Raw genomic sequence first — 6321 nt, forward strand, 5'->3', positions numbered from 1 at the left:
GGAGTCTGACATTAATGCAAAACGTAGCGACACAACACTACCCCCCCTCCCCTCCCCCCCCCGAACTATCTGAGATCTCGCCATAAACAACAGCAGCAGCAGCAACAGAATGCTACTCCTGGAGGACAAGCTACCACTCAAGCCTGGATTTTAGGCTGTATTGTAGAGGGCATTTCCCCGGGATGTGGTCATTAGCTTGTGTGTGGGACCGATGCCTTTATGTGATAAACCAATGGATAAACCTGATCTTTTCAGCCAAAGTTCCCCTTTGTGGGTGCAAGTCCTAAAAACACAGAAAACAGAGCTCAGATGTAAGCCAATTTACATCGAAGTGCTTATCGTGGGCCTATTTTTTCCCTCTACAAAGTGTTTCCATCTTTCTTTTATTTTGATTTTATTATTATTATTTTATTTGCATGCCTTTTATCCACCAGGAGCTATGTAACGCTACTGTTCTTAATAACCACCCCACATCAGTGACACGATTTAGCTGGCACTCTGAAAATTTAAAAAGAAATCAATTAAAGCATAAATTACGGTGTAGCCTCGAGTCGGTTACTCAAGGCTGCCCTTACTGGGTCACACTGCACAAAAAGGAACGAACCTCAGCAAACACAGCATGCTCTACTCTAAATTCCTGCATTAAAAGAAAGCAAGCCAGTGTATGAATAACAATAAAATCGACGGTAAGATAATAAGATGGTCATATCAGCCAAATGTGTAAAAACTGTATTACATTAAGTGGACTCAAAGCAGAAGATTCCTTTCAGTCTCTCACACAAGTTAAATACATTTACAAAAAAAAAAAAAAAAAGCTGCATTCACCTGCTTCTTCAGGACTCGCAAACCTGCAGGCATCCAACCCTCCCCTCTCCACTTTCAACACGAGTGGAGCGGAGTGTAGGATCCGATAGGCTTCCCCCAAATCCTATTAAAATGACACCAAATCTTCTCCCGAGCTTCCAAAAGAAGCAAGCCAACGTATCCTCCCCCCACGAAAAAAGAAAAAAAAAAACTCCTCCCTGGGCTACACGCCGTGGAAGAATCGCACCGCAGTCCAATCCAAACCGCGCAAAGGCGCACAGCCGACACCCGGAGACACTCTCCCCTCTCCGCGTACAGACGGTCCCTTCGCCGCGGATGTCTCTGGGTCTCCCGTGCTGTTTAGCGCTCATTCACGCGCGGTCCAAACTGCAATACGACCAGCGTGTGGAGGAACAGTGTTGAAAATTCTTCAGTGAGAGAGGTGGGATAAAAAAAAATCTACAGAATAAAAATAAAAGTCCTTATTGGTTTAATTCAACTTCTTTCCCGTCCGTTTCTCTCCGTGCGCCACCGCTCTCGGCTCCTCCACTGATGCAAATGCAGAGGGTTTGAGTCCCTTGCTAGCCACACACACACGCCCCTTTACGAGAGAGGAGCGCGCGGGCGTGCGCGTGTCGGTGTGTGAGTCTCTGCAATGCTTATGCAGATTTCATTCAACTGCCTTTCTCTACCTGCCCGTGGGCTTTCTTGGCCCCTTCGGGATGTCACATTACAAGTGAAATACTGAACCAACAACGTCTCTGCCCACGTGAGCCATCATGAAAAAAGGGGTTTTATTATTATTATTATTATTATTATTATTATTATTATTATTATTATTATATATTTATTCATTCATTTATTTGTTCCTGAAAATGTTAACCAGCTTGATGATGAACTTTATAATCCACATAGCAATGTCGCATTAACACAATATAGACACTGTGTGGTCCTGTACAGTTTCTGGAAGCTTATAGAGGCTCGACGAAGTTGTGCTGCTGTGATCAAAGAAGCTGTGAGGTGGTCGTGAAAGCATTAGGGATGTAAGAAGCAACACTGACAAGGGAGATCAAGTTGACTAATCATGGACAATATAGTCCCTTCATTTCTTCATCCCTTTATTTTTATTATTCACTTATAATTCATGAGAAGCGAGACTTTTCCAGATCAACAGATTGTTTAGTGGAGAGCAGAGTGACAGCAAAGGTTTTCCTCATGAATGAGGTTGTGAAGTCATTGAAAGGAACTCCTCTAATGACATTTCATCACTTAGTTTTGTCAACATCAGTGGTCTATTCAATTGTGCAACTTTCCAGAAAGAGGAACTCAAAGCAAAGTTTCATTGTTTCACACAGATTAAACTTCCTTCATTCTGCTTCTTTAGTCGCACTCGTTTGCCCCCAAAGCCTTGCAAACGGGCTTTCACTGGAGCTCTCTCTGCTGTTTTTAGCTCAATTAACTGCAATAAGCGGAGGTTTCCGTGCGCAGGTCCGTGGCTGGCAGTTTTCTGCCCTGTAGGGGGCAACAAAGCAGGCGAGCAGCTCAGAGAGAGCAACCCATTGCTCCTCAGGCTCACCTCACTGTGCTGCCTTTGAGATTGCACAGCTGTGTCTATAACCAGAGCGCACTGATTCAAGGATTTTGCAGACTTAATCATTCCATTCACTATAAATTCAGCTTACCATGCGTCAGCATTAAAGTTGCTCTCTTAGTGGCAGCACAAGAATCTTAATATGGTGTATATTATATTCTGCTTGTTCTATGAGAAACACAAGCAGCACTTTGTTGCTTCAGAAACCTGATGTGCAGCTATACAAACTGTAGTAAGATGTTTCCTGTTTGAAAAGTTTCTGTGGAACAATTCAGCACAATAAGCTCGCAAACCTTGTCCGTTATTATTTCTTATTCCTAGAGAGAGAGACAGCAGGAGGAACAAGTGGCTTTATTCCCACCCCGGCCTCAGTAATTCTCTGTCTTCCTGATAACACAAATGCTAAAACGGTGCCGGGCATCTGTATCAAAGGCAGCACTAACTAGCCTTTCGTGTCTCCAGGATAACACAAGGAACAATGGCTTAGAGTCATTTCACAAGGGTGCCTGTGAGTGCCATATCTAAAATGAGCTGGGAGATTGTAAAGGAACAATAAAAGAGCCATTTAAAGGATTTGCTTCTTCATATATATCCTCACTAATCTTTAGTACAGCCTCGATGAATAATTAGCTCGGGTACAAAAGCAGACATTTTATGGCTCCTGTGAGTAGTGGACTTGATTTCATTAGCCTGCCCTTTATTCACCAAAGTGAGTGAGTCCAAGTGAAATGTACAGACTCAAAGCGTCTGGCACAACGTCAGAGCGAGCACTCTACCTCAGTGTCTGATTGAAAAGTCACCTGTTAAGATTAGCTTGAGAATTTGGACATGGTTTCATGCTTTTTGTGATATTTCAGGTGGGGGTGGGAGGGGTCATAGACATAAAGGAATGATTCAATAATTAAATGAATAAATAAAATGAATAAGTAGTGTGTCCATGTCAAGAACAAGCTCTGAGTGAATATTTTTGACGAGTGATTAATACATAGTAGTTTAAGAGACTGGAAAATGAAATATGTCAAACTTGGTTAGAGAGAGGAAGCCAGTGTTGCTTCCTTTCCATCTCTCAGCATAATTATCACATCTCTTCCCGTGATGCCCGACATTGGCATCACAGAGGAGTGCAATTCATCCATTCGAATTTTCAAGACCTTTCTGCTTCCTCACACTGGCTACATATGCACTTAACCAATGAGCAAAGTGAACATGATGACATGGAAACGAGGTCTAGCAGGTTTGAACTCCCATCTCAACTTAACTGACCACTCTCCTAGCCATCTGATTTAGCCTAACATGCTGACTTTCCAGCCTTGCTGCCCTAAATAACTGGTTGCACGATGCTTGTCCTGATGTCATATCTTCAATGCATCTTGCACTGATATCAGGTGGACTGTGGGTCTTGCTTAATGCCATGACGCAGACCATCAAGACTTTTGGATTCATTCAATAAAAAGTCAAAAAAAGTAAAAGTAAAAAAACAAACAAAAAAAAACCCTAACAGGTGCTTCATCTTATTCGCCTTGGCTGTATTTTCTTAGTAAGAAAACAACAAGTACTCAGACTGTCAGAGGGGATATCACTGCGGTGCACACTTTGGTCTTTTAAGCTCAGTATGAGATGACAGATACGGTATTTACCTCAGCAATAGGAAAACATAAATGCATGTTCCCACCCTACTGCAGTACAGAGCGGATTAGAGACACAGCCTGAACTTTTTCAAAGACTTTGTTACCTACTAATCATACAGTGTTCCAGTTTCACCTCCATGGCAACTGCTTCCAAAGGCAGCCTCAAGCTGAAAGGTTAATGTGCATGTGAATAAGGGGCATACAGCTCTGACACTATAGAAGTTGCTGTACCTGTTTCACACTTTTGGGAGCTGCTGATAATTACTTGCCAAAGAATCTTTCACACACTCTCAAACAGGCTTGCTGGCATAAATGACATACCTTCAAAATGTGTCTAATACTGTGGGGCTTTTTTCTTTTTGTGAAAGGGGGAACACGCGTGTGCATGTTTGTGCGAGGCAGCGGTGGGAAAGAACCAGGTGAAAGAATTCAAAAACAAAGCAAACAGAGATAAACAGGAACCAAAGTCAGCTTTGTGAGGACACAGGAAACCGAGGAGACCCGGAAAAATCCATGCTGACATTTGAGGGGTGAGTTTGCAGTGGTGGTGGTGGTGGTGCAGGCTCAGTCAGATCAAGGTCTGGTGTAATTGCTACAAAGGCAGCGTTTCTCCTCTGGGGCATTTGCTGGAGATGAAACTAAGCGTGAGAGGAATTAGCAGAATCGAGCACTTCTGAAGTTTCGAGACCTTCAAGAAAGAAACAAAAAACCCAAAACATGTTTGGGGATATTTGTCATTTAAACAGAAGCTGGAGGGAAGGGAACAGAGGAGGAAGGTGGTACAGGGGGAACAGAACAAAAACAGAAAGAAATGGTTTTATTAGATGTAGAAACATTTACAGTGACATTTAGTAAAGCGGTCAGGATGTATGAATAAATATGCATAATGTTGCCGGGAAGCATTGAGAGCTTCTCAGGGGCAGAAGGAGGGTGAGAGTGATGGCTCCTGAATTAATGATGAGGGAGCCTACTGTCTGTCTCTGTGTGTGTACGTCTGTATGAGTGTCTGCACATGTGACAGCATTTAGTTGCAAATGTGTGTGTCTGTGTGTTTGAAGTTATGACACACAGACACACACACAAACAAACCACACAGACACACACATCCAACTCACTCTTGCAACACCCCAATTTCACATCATCACTGATGGAAATTACCCATTCCTAGATACCTAATCAAGCGATCATTTTTTGGGGGGAGACACACAGATTTGCAATTGTCTCTGATGCTTAATTACATTTCTGGAAAGCTAAAGAGCAAACCTCCCGGCAAATTCCAATTTTTGGGGTAGATATGTTTTTGTTTTTTTCTATTCAGGTCGGGTAATTTTCGATTCCCCACTTGTTTTTTCTTCTTCTCCACTTTGGAGGCTGAGATGATGAATATTGTGCAGCTCATCATCAAAAACGCAGGGAGAAGCCCCAGAGATCAGGCCAATGGAGGAGAGGGAGGGATGGGTAAGAGCGGGAGGGAACTGTCAGGAAGAAATGCTATGTAGGTCAATGAAGAATTGCACTGGGATATTGCCTCCTCAGCTCACAGTCTGGGAAGCTGATTTGATTTCCGGTGAATCCATCTGACTTGAATTATGAGAGATTACCCTACCTAAAATCACCTCAGTGACTGCCGTAGGAACCCTTTCCTCTCAGGGGGATCTGTACCTTGAGATCATTTCTCTACCTACTTTAGATCTGTCCAGATTCTTTAAAGAAACCTCAATCAAACAGCGTCTGTAACGCGGGGGTTCCTTCAGACTTCCGCTCAATCAGTTTACCTGGACTTACTTTTCAAACTGACACACATTACTACTTTGCATGGTAAACCTACAGACTTTACTGAAAAGGAGCTACTGTCATGTCACCCATTGGTTAGTGATGTCCAGTTGTATTCAGCTGAGAATTTTTGTAGAGTAGTCACTTCCTCCTGGCTTCATTTTGCAGAACTGAAAGCAATGTTCATCATTACATAAGCAACCCATCACCTGACAGGAATGTTGATACTGGAAACTTCTTATACAGTATTGTACAAAGGCCTATGTTTAGCTAGGAAAATGACAAACAGGTACAGTGGTTTATTGGACATGTGTTGGGCATACTTTAATTTGTGCCTTTTGTTCCTGAAAAGCACTATATGAATAAACTTTCCTTACTTGTGATGAGGCTATGGCAAATAGCTGATCAAGTCAAGGGCCAGATACTTCTTCCAGGTCCTGTATCAGGTCGTTGCTAGATTTTTTTAAGGATGTGGCTTTCAGATACTGTTCTTCTGCTGTAGATAGTTTTTTTTAGGCTTGCTAC

General features: G+C 42.7%; 1 protein-coding gene across 2 annotated transcripts in view; it reads right to left on the reverse strand.

Annotated features, from left to right (window-relative positions):
* nrp1a (neuropilin 1a) overlaps positions 1-1374 on the reverse strand; it is a 62609-nt gene extending 61235 nt beyond the window's left edge. For both annotated transcript variants that reach the window (XM_084938840.1, XM_084938839.1), the window contains exon 1: positions 826-1374. The gene's annotated coding sequence lies outside the window, so the exon portion shown is untranslated. The remainder of the gene's footprint in view (positions 1-825) is intronic.
* Positions 1375-6321: the final 4947 nt, after the last annotated feature.

The sequence above is a fragment of the Perissodus microlepis genome, chromosome 9 (assembly GCF_051167445.1).
Source record: "Perissodus microlepis isolate ML-2025 ecotype Zambia chromosome 9, ASM5116744v1, whole genome shotgun sequence".
Classification (NCBI taxonomy): Eukaryota; Metazoa; Chordata; class Actinopteri; order Cichliformes; family Cichlidae; genus Perissodus; species Perissodus microlepis.